The following is a 10,856-nucleotide window of genomic DNA, read 5'->3' as shown; positions in this document are numbered from 1 at the left end:
CCCAGAAGTGTATTTTCAAAGTCGTGTCAGGAAAGTTTCTGGGGTTTATAGTCAGCATAAGGGGGATAGAGGCGAATCTGGAGAAAATCAGGTCGTTGTTAGAAATGCCTTTACCCAGGACGCGTAAGGAAGTACAAAGCCTAACAAGTGTCTACCATTCTACAACTTGCTCAGGATAAACAAGAAATTTGAATGGATTGAAGAATGCGAACAGTCATTTTGCAACTTGAAAACACACCTAGCTGAACACCCTGTACTATCAAAACCGACATCTGGAGAATGTCTATATCTTTACCTAGTTGTAATAAAAAACTTAGTCAGTGTTGTGTTAGTTCGAGAAGAAAATTGGGCACAGAAACCCATATATTAAGTAAGTAAGAGGCTTCTCGGAGCAGAATCATGGTACCTATTGATAGAAAAGCTTACGTTCTATCTCATTTTGGCTTCAAGGAAGCTCAAGCCATACCTCAAGTCCCATTCTATTCACATCTAAACCGACCAACCTTTAAGGCAGGTTGTAACACCCTGGTTACTCCATGATCGTTACTATGGACTTTAAACAATGCTTAACAAGTCATTTGGTTATAAACGTGCATCTAGGTGTCATTAATGGGCTAAGGGGAAAATCTCGATCAAAAGGAATGGATATATTTTATTTAAAACATTAAACTATACATGGGCCCATAAAAGTGTTTACAAAGTTATTTACAATCCGAAATGGTCATTACAGTATAAAAATTACAACCCGCCAACCTAAGAGGTAAAAATAGGGTTAACCCCAGTTCTTCTGAGAAACACCTTGGCCGTGGTGGTCAAGCGGCCGCATATGTACACATCGCCACTTGTGCTCTCCACTCAAGGATAGGTGAGCATTTCTTTCCTTTTACCTGAACCACATAGCACCCGTGAGCCAAGGCTCAGCAAGAAAATTTATTATTGCATGTATGTAGTATCAATAAATGATTCTAGTAATCATTCCGGGGCTTGCAGCCCTAATCAGATAGTGAGTCACACTTTGGGGCTCCGCACCCTAATCAGATAGGTGGCTACAGAGTCACTCTCTGAATAGATGACTAATAACTCTATCACTGGGGAGCTGCTCCCTAAGCCATGTGACGTTCTGTCACCTGAGCTTTTTGGCCCTGGTTCTATGTAACAAGCCTTAAGACTAGACAAGCGCTTTAATTTTCTTCAACCTTGGGTCGGTCAAGTATATCATGCTTATGTTGATTAGATCTAATCATTTCAACCCGTTATTCCCAATATTCTCAAATAATAATTAAATCATATCCCATTACCCATTCATTCTCGGTAATGTACTAAGCATCAAATTACCCCCAGACTTGCCCCGAGCCTGGAAATTAATCTCGTTACGACCAAATCGCTAACTTGCATTCTAGGATGGTCTCATGCCAAATAGCTCGAACATATCCACATAATAATGTGGTCTCATCCATAAATCACAAACATGCACATAAATATACAGATATGCTCTTAACAGATTAAAATTATGAAAATGCCCTTATAATAATTAGTGGACCCACATGCATGCAATTATCATCATATAATAATATACTCTCACATAATCATGCATATAATCACATAATTACATAACAAATCAATTATGGCCCTCTTGGCCCCTAATCCAGGCATTAAACCACATAGGGAATTTGGGACATTACAACTATCCCATCCTTACAGAAATTTCGTCCTTGAAATTTACCTGAATAGCTCGAAATTTATCTAACTCTAACTCCCAGGTCGGATCCTCGAACTTTCTGTTCCTCCATAAAACCTAAACCAAATGTATAGTATTATTCCTTAGGACCTTGTCCTTTCTGTCTAGTATCTAGACTGGTTGCTCCTCGTAGGAGAGATCTGCCTCAAGCTCTAATTCCTTGTAACTCACAACATGAGTGACATCTGATACAAACCTCTGAAGAGTTAAGATATGAAATACGTTATGCACGTCCAAAAATGTCGGTGGTAAGGCCAACCTATAGACCACCTGACCAATCCTCTCAAGGATCTCAAATGGACCTGCAAATCTAGGTCTCAGCTTGCCCTTCTTCCCAAATCTTCACACCCCTTTCCATGGAGATACTTTAAGGAAAACATAGTCTCCTACCTAGAACTCCACGTTCCTGCGCTTGGGATCTGCATAACTTTTCTGTGTACTTTGAGAACCAAGCATCCGAGCTCTAATTTTCTCGATGGCCTCATTGGTCCTCTGAACTACCTCAGGACCCAGGTATCTCCTTTCTCCTGTCTCATCTCAATCAATGGGAGATCTGCATTTCCTACCATACAACATCTCATAAGGTGCCATCTTAATGGTAGACTGATAGCTGTTGTTGTAGGAAAACTCTATCAAAGGTAGATACTTACTCCAAAATCCACCAAAGTCCAGCACACATGCTCGCAACATGTCTTCTAATATATGGATTGTCCTCTCAATTGTCCATCTGTTTGAGGATGATAAGTAGTACTGAACTTCAACTGTGTTCCCATGGCCTTCTGTAAAATTCCCTAGAACTTGGAAGTGAAAGTGGGGTCCCAATCTGACACGATCGACCTCGGTGCTCAGTGGAGACGCACAATCTCTCTCACATAGAGATTTGTGTACTGATCAACTGTATAAATAGTCCTCACTAGTAGAAAGTGAGCTGACTTGGTGTATCGATCCACAATAACCCATATTGAATCATGTTGGACCCACAGTCCTGGGTAATCCTACCATGAAATCCATCGTGATGTCCTCCCACTTCCACTCTGGGATATCCAGAGGCTGCAATAGCCCTTCTGGCCTCTGATGCTCAGCCTTGACCTGTTGACATGTCAAGCACTTAGCCACATACTCTACCAGATCCTTATTCATCCCAGGCCACCAATACCATGATCTTACATCCTGATACATTTTCGTGGTGTATGGATGCAAAGAGTAAGGAGTAGTATGAGATTCATCCTGAATCTCCCAACTCAAAGCAGTGTCTAACGGAACACATTTATGACCTTTGTATCTCAACAAGCTCATCTCTAACACTGTATAATCTCTGGACACTCCAGCTAAAACATCCTCTCTAATCTTCATCAGTTGTGGATCACCCAACTGACCTTCCTTAATTCTCTCCAACAACGTAGACTGTAGCATATTATTGGCCAACTGGCCCACTAGTAACTCTATACCAGCTTTGGTCATATCCTTTGCTAATTCTCTGGATATCAACCTCGCACTAAAAATCTTTCCTGGACCATTCCAGCTTAAAGTCTCTGCTACCACGTTTGCCTTTCCTAGATGATATAATATTTCACAATCATAATCTTTTACTAACTCCAGCCAACGCCTTTGTCTCATGTTCAGGTCATTCTGTGTGAAGAATTACTTCAGGCTCTTGTGGCAGTATAAATCTCACACTTCTCCCCATAAAGGAAATGCCTCCATAACTTTAATGCAAAAACCATGCCTGCCAACTCTAAGTCATGTGAGGGACATCTCTGCTCAAACTCCTTCAACTGACATGAGGCATAAGCAATCACCTTTCCTAACTATATCATAATACAACCCAAAACTCAATGTGAAGCATCATAGTATATCACAAACTTCTCCTAATTTGTAGGAAGACTCAGAACTGGAGCTGTAATCAACCTCAGCTTCAATTCCTGGAAGTTGTTCTCACACTTGTCTCACCACACAAACTTCTGATTCTTGCGTGTCAGCTCAGTCAATGAAGCGGAAATATTTGAAAACCCCTCCATGAAACGTCTATAATAACCTTCCAATCCATGGAACTTCTCACCTGTGAAGAAAGATTTGGCCTTAGCCATTCCCTAACTGCCTCAATCTTTGCTGGGTCCACTTTATTCCTCTCCTTACTGACAATATGCCCAAGGAAAGTTACCTGAGCTAACTAGAATTCACACTTCTTGAATTTTGCAAACAATCTGTGTTCCCTCAGTCTCGGTAGGACCAACCTCAGATGTTGCTCATGCTCTGACTCTGACTAAGAATAAACTAGAATATCATCAATGAAGATGATCATAAACTGGTCCAAATAATCCTTGAACACTTTGTTCATCAAATCCATAAAAGCAGTAGGGGCATTAGTAAATCCAAAGGATATAACTAAGAACTCATAATGCCCATATCTAGTGCGAAAAGCAGTCTTCGACATATCTCCCTCCTTGACCCTCAGCTGATGATAACTAGATCGACTGTCTGTCTTTGAGAATACCATTTTACCTTGCAACTGATCAAACAGATCATATATTCTTGGAAGAGGATACTTGTTCTTGATTGTTAACATATTCAATTTTCTGTAATCAATACACATCCTCACAGAACCAACTTTCTTCTTTACAAACAGAACAGGTGCACTCCACCGTGAGAAACTAGGTCTGATAAAACCTAAGTCCAACAGCTTCTGCAGTTGTACCTTCAGTTATTTTAATTCTGTTGGGGCCATTTTGTAAGGTGCTCTAGACACTGGCTCCATCCCTGGTCCCAGTTCTATCAAAAATTCAATCTCTCTGTGTGGTGCCAACCGTGGTAAATCTTCTAGAAACATATCCAGAAACTCACAGACTAGTCTGGTCTCCTCTGGTCCCACTTGCATGGTCTGAGTGGTATGCACCACACTGGCTAAGAATCCTATGCAACCTTCTTCCAAATGATCTCTAACGCTCAAAATAGATATCATAGGTATACGGGGTCCATGCATAGTGCCAACAAATAAAAAAGGGTCCTCACCTTCAGGCTCAAAGGCTACCATCTTCGTTCTGCAATCTATGGTTGTCCCATACTTCACTAACCAATCCATATCGAGAATCATATCAAAGTCAGTCATAACCAACTCTATCAAATCAATTGACAATTCTCTACCCACTACTGTAACTGGCAAAGATCTGACCCATCTCCTAGATACTACTAGCTCCCTAGTGGGTAATAAGGTTCCGAACCCCACAACATAATAATCACATGGCCTACACAGTCTATCAATAATTCTACTAGCAACAAAAGAATGTGTAGCACCAGAATAAATCAAAACAGTATAAGGGGTTCTAGCACTAAAAAGCTGACCTGTAACTACTGAGGGTGAAGCCTCAGCTTCTGCCTGAGTCAATGCAAACACTCGAGCTGAGGGCGAGCTGTCCACCTTCCAAGGCACTTCCTTTCTTGCTTTTGGCCAATCTTTCTTAAAATGTCCCACTACTCCACATAAGAAGCAATCCTTTGCCCTGCACTCCCCCAAATGGTGTCTCTGGCACTTAGGGCACTCTGGATAAGTCCTCCAGGCCTCACTGCCATCGTGGTGGCCCATTGAAATACCATGTGGTCGCCTATCAAGAGCTGGAGCTGGGAAGGTATCAAGAGCCTTCCTTTTATGATCACTAAGGCCTCTGCCCCTACCTGAACCCATAGATGGAGGTCCTGTCCTTCTGAACTCTCTTCTGGCTGCATTTTCTCGCCAGATCTTATTCTCTACACTCTCAGTTGTGAGCGCCTTCTCAACCACCTATGCATAGGTAGTAAATCTAGCCACAATTGTGATACGAACAACCAGGGCTATTCTAGGCTATAGTCCCTAAAGAAACCTCTCCCTTCTGGTCCTATCAGTGAGCACCAGCTATATGGAAAACTTTGTCAATTTATAAAATTTCATAGCATATTCAGTCACTGATGTGTTTCCTTGAAGTAATCTACTAAACTCTTCAGCCTTTGCAGCCCTGATTACATCATTGTAGTACTTCTCATTGAATAGAGTTTGAAACTCTTCCCAACTCAGGGCATTGACATTTCTCGTCTGGGATATCACTTCCCACCAAATTCAAGCATCCTCCCGAAACATATGCGTGGCACAAGCCACCCTCTCATAACCAGACACCCTCATAAAGTCAAGGATGGTGGTAACCATACTCTTCCATTGCACATCCTTAGCTGGATCTGCATTGCCCTCAAAAATTGGAGGTTGCTGTTTTCTGAACCTTTCATAAAGATGTTCCTATTTACTTTCAGCCTCTAGCAGTTGTTCAACTATTGGCACCGCTACAGATGGTGCCTCTGGTGGACTGTTCCCTGCAGGAACTTGTTGTTATCCAAGTAGGCGGATTTCTTCTTCTTGCCTCATAACTCTTGCTTGCAAATCAACAAACAACTACTGCCAATTATTAGGAGCTGGCTGAGGAATATGACTCTGGTCATTCTCCTGACCCTACCTAACATTCTGGCCCTAATCTTCCTGGGCCAGCTGATGAATCTATCTGCCTTGGGAGCATATTATCAACTTAAACCATGCTGCAATAGTCAATGGGGCCAGTTAGGGAGTGATTGTTGGGGTTTTATGCCCTAATTAAAACCCAATTTCTTTGTAATCTCATTTTATTATCAATAAATGAATAGAAATCATATTTTGACTTGGTCAATCACTTTCCTCACATGTTTTATTATCATGATTATTTGTTTAATATAAACTTCTATTAAATCCCGAGCATATAGCTAATCGTATTTACAATGACTTAATCAAAGTGGAATATAAATATAATTATATGTTCAAAATAAGTTAGTCCTAAGATTTGTCAGTGCATAAGATTTACACTGACTTGCCAATCTATGATATGATCTACTTACACATTGTAGTGTTAAGTTATTTCCAGAACATTAGCAAAGTATATAAGATCAGATGTATTTGTTACATCTGACTGGACCGATATTGACAATTGATAGGATAAGTAAACATACCATTATTATCTATTCTAGTCATATCATATAGTTGACCATTGGTCAATTCAATCTCAATTCTGAGTGGTTAGTATTCTAACTGATTGTATTATTTGAGTTCTTTGACTTGTTCGTTACCAGCTTAACCTACGGACTAGCCCATACTTACATTTTGGGAACCCAGTAGTATAATTGAGTGGGAGTGTTAATCATAGATATGAACATCTATAGCTTTTGATGAAGAAGTGAAACGATGGTTTCCTTTCAGTTTTGTTCAAGGTGTTAAATAATAGAGATCTCATTTAAGTAATTAAATTAATTTACTGAAATATCATTTACAAGGAACTAAGTGTTTTAAGGATAAAATACAATGAGTGGTAAAACAGTATTTTAGTCCCATCTCATTGTCGACCGTCTATAGAGGATTGAGTGACAATTATGGTTGTAACAATGGATAATTAATAGCGTATCTATATTTGTTATAGAGCATTCTATGAATTCAAGAGTGCAATTTCGAGTGTTTAGTGGAGTCACGAGGAATTAATAAGTTAGTAAATTTATTTGTTAGGCCCATAGTCCCCGTTGTACCTTGGATAAAATCATCTAGATAGTCTCAATTAATTGATTTAATTATCAATTAGATTTATCAAAGTTGACAAGGTGAATTTTGGATAGTTTCACAGAGTTATGTAATTTAGAGAAGAAAAGAGAACTTAAGGCAGATTTATTAATTAAGATAAATTGGTAGCTAAATTAATAAATAAGTTTAAATCAAGGTTCAAATTATAAATAATTACTTTGATAAATAATTTAAATAATTAAATCAATAGAAAATAATACGAGCATTGATTTTAATTCCAATGGGTTTATAATCAAATGGGAAATTTCACTGGCCTAAAACCCATGATAATTTCAACCTAGGGCTGTTAATTGACTATTATTTTATTGATTTTTTAATTAAATTAAATGGTCTAATTGAGTCTATAAAATGAGTGCTTAGAGAGAAGTCAAGATAGACGAAAGATAAGTTTAATCACTGGTTTTCTGATAGTTTTAGATTCTCTCTAAACACAAGTCCTTTTCTAAGCCTCTTTATTATTTTCTCTTCTTCTCTCTGTATCTATCTCATGTGTTGAGAATTTCTCACTCTAGTCTAGGTGATTCTAAGGATAATTTGGAAGACTGTGAAGATTATATAAGATCGGTTCAGTTTCTTGGTAATACTCTGCGATAGAAAAGATACAAGGGTTAGAGAAACTGAAGGAATGACATATTCATTCCGCTGTGTATACTGTAAGTATTCTTATCGTTGTTTCTCTTTGAATTCAATTTCAGAAACATGTTGTAGGTTATCTCATATTAATTTGTTTACTATTATATCTACATGAAAATAAATAAAGATCATGTATAAGTTACCCAACAACTGGTATCAAAGTCTTTGGTAATATTTATTTTCATGCATGAACATGTTTAAAATTGGATTCTTTGACGTGTTTGAATAATTGGATGGTTTTTCATGTTCTTATGATGCATATTGATTTTATGTGATTATTAGCAATTTTTAGGTTATTTTGTTGTGTTTTCTATGCCATTAATTTTTATATATGCTTTATTTTGTGTAAAACATGTTAAAAATTAATTAGAAAATGATTTTGGTTTGGAAAATTACTCAATTTTTTTCTTTTGAAAAATTGGCCTCGCTATCCACCCGCGCACGCCCACTGCGCGCCTGCCTGCCTCCGCGTGCGCACGCCCATCCATCTGCAGCCAGGTGAACAGTACTCGTCACGGGTATTGTTCATAAAAAAAAATAATTTTTTTTTTTAAATTAAAGAAATTAAAAATTATGAAAATAAATTATTTATAATTGTTGACCCAGATTTTGGGCAACTGACACGGAGTCAAAATATGCTTGATGTGAAAGGATGCGTTGGAAGAAAAGTAATGACGAAAATAATAAGAACACGATATTTTATAGTGGTTCGGCCCCAGGAACTGGTAATGACCTACGTCCACTTAGATTGTTATTGATGTGAGAATCAGAGGAGTGATCAGAGAACTAGGGTTCAATGAGTTTCACTAACCTCTAAAGAACAATACAATATTTCAAGTAGAATTACTCTAGTATCAAATAATTTGAGAGCCAAAAGTCCCTTCCTTTGAGCTATCTTTCTCTATTTATAGGCTCAAGGGGGATTACATGAGATTGTTACAGATAGTCTCTCCTAAATAATCGGTTACTCAAGAGATTGTGTGAGTTAATTTCGGGATATACAAAGATCTTTATTGGAACATCATGCTGCATGCGGAACCATCGACCAGACTGGTCCCAGGAAAGACTGGGCCGCCTACTGCTCATAATGTGTCTTCTGGTCAATACACTAGCAGAGTTCCTCCAGATGTCAGCCACGTGTCCAGGAATCACTTGCCACGTCATCTATGCCAGTTTTTTGGATAACATTTTCCCCCCAAGTTTATTTATTACGAGCAATAAATAAACTTTTGAGGAAACGACCCTTCGGTGACCTCGCCATACGTGTCAGAACCCTTGGTGTGTTCTTGGAAAAAGGAACCTGCTCTTGTCTAATCATGACTTTTCGGTTCCCCAGTAATAATTCGACGGCTATCTCGCTTCCCCATACTTCGAAAAAGGGGAAACTGATGATTACACCTTTTATAATGCCACAGAAAAACTTATATAACATCTCCGAAGTCTTTCTTTTTCTTTTTATGCACGCCATTACTCATTCATGAAACCCTAAAACCAGAGCTTCCATCTTCTTCCAGAGAGTGTTCTTCTGCATTTTCAAGACTCAGCCCGAGAGTTCCTCAATCTTCGAAAACTCTTACCAATCTCCACGACCTTCTTTCTGGTAAGTCTTCGAATCTTTATGTTTTGTATTTTTGTAATGCATGCTCCTGTATGTTGCCTGTTGAGTTTATCTGCTTCTGGGTCGAGATGTTTGTCAATAGAATGTCTTGTGGGTGAAAAAGTTACGAGTTAGTTTGATAGTTGGGATCATACTTTTAGGACGTAAAACCGAAGAAAAAATTCGATTTTTAAACAAGCCAAAAAATAAGTTTTTCCCGCCCTAAGGGGAGTTGAAAAAGCTCTTACGAAAAACTTTTTGCTTTCACCCTTTGATCCGTTTTTCAAACTGTTCGTGTGAAAATTTTCAGTTTTTTGCTAGAATGCTGCTGTATAAAAGCTTAACTTTTATACTCGATCAGCGTTATTCTAGAAGGTCTTAAAAAATTCTCTATCCTCACCTCCCCCTTCTTCTGTTTGTAGACTTTAATGCCAGATTTGTGGGAAGGTGAACGGCCCATCGACGACGATCTTCTTGCCCAACTGCTAGAAGGCGAAGAACAACCGACCGACCGAATTCACGAGATCCCTTTTTCACGATCTTCTTCTAGACCTCGTCCATCTCCTCCTCAAATGGCCCGTTCTAAATCCTTAGGCAAGAAAAGACCTGAATCCGATGATAGTCCAAACCTTCCTGCCCAGCCTGATTCACAGGCTAGGGTTCCTTCGACCAGTGGTCGAGAAAATCTTGCTTCTGACCCTAATATCCAAACTAGAGCCCGTCCTCAGTATCATAATCTGCCTGATGTCGAGTGGTATATCTCCCCGACCAGCCTAGTGACTCCTAGGATGCTTGCTAACTACCTTAGGAGGTATCCTCTCATAGGGGTCAATCTCAAAATCCCTGCTGTAGACCAAAGGGCTAACCTCCCCGGAGGTGTATACAGTGCTTGGTCTCGGTATCACATAGAGGCGGGGGCTACCCTCCCTCTACATCCTTTTAATCAGGGGGTGGCAAATTATTTCGATGTCGCCCCCTTCCAAATCACTCCAAATGGATATAGAATGTTGGCCACACTCTATATCCTGTACAAACTTAAAAAGTGGCCAGAACCTACCCCACATGAGGTCAACTATCTCTTCGACCTCAAGTCCAACCCTCAGCAGTATGGGACGGGCTTTTTCCACCTTTGTCACCAGGAGACCAACCGGACGTTCCTGAGTGACACCACGTACATATCCAACGTGGGGCAGTACAGCAAGGAGTACTTCCTTACGCCGGACATGACCTGCAACAACCTGGCCTTTGCTCGAGGAGGTAAGTGCTGTTTT

Source organism: Humulus lupulus, chromosome X (genome assembly GCF_963169125.1).
Source record: "Humulus lupulus chromosome X, drHumLupu1.1, whole genome shotgun sequence".
NCBI classification, from domain to species: domain Eukaryota; kingdom Viridiplantae; phylum Streptophyta; class Magnoliopsida; order Rosales; family Cannabaceae; genus Humulus; species Humulus lupulus.
This window is presented reverse-complemented; position numbering follows the sequence as displayed.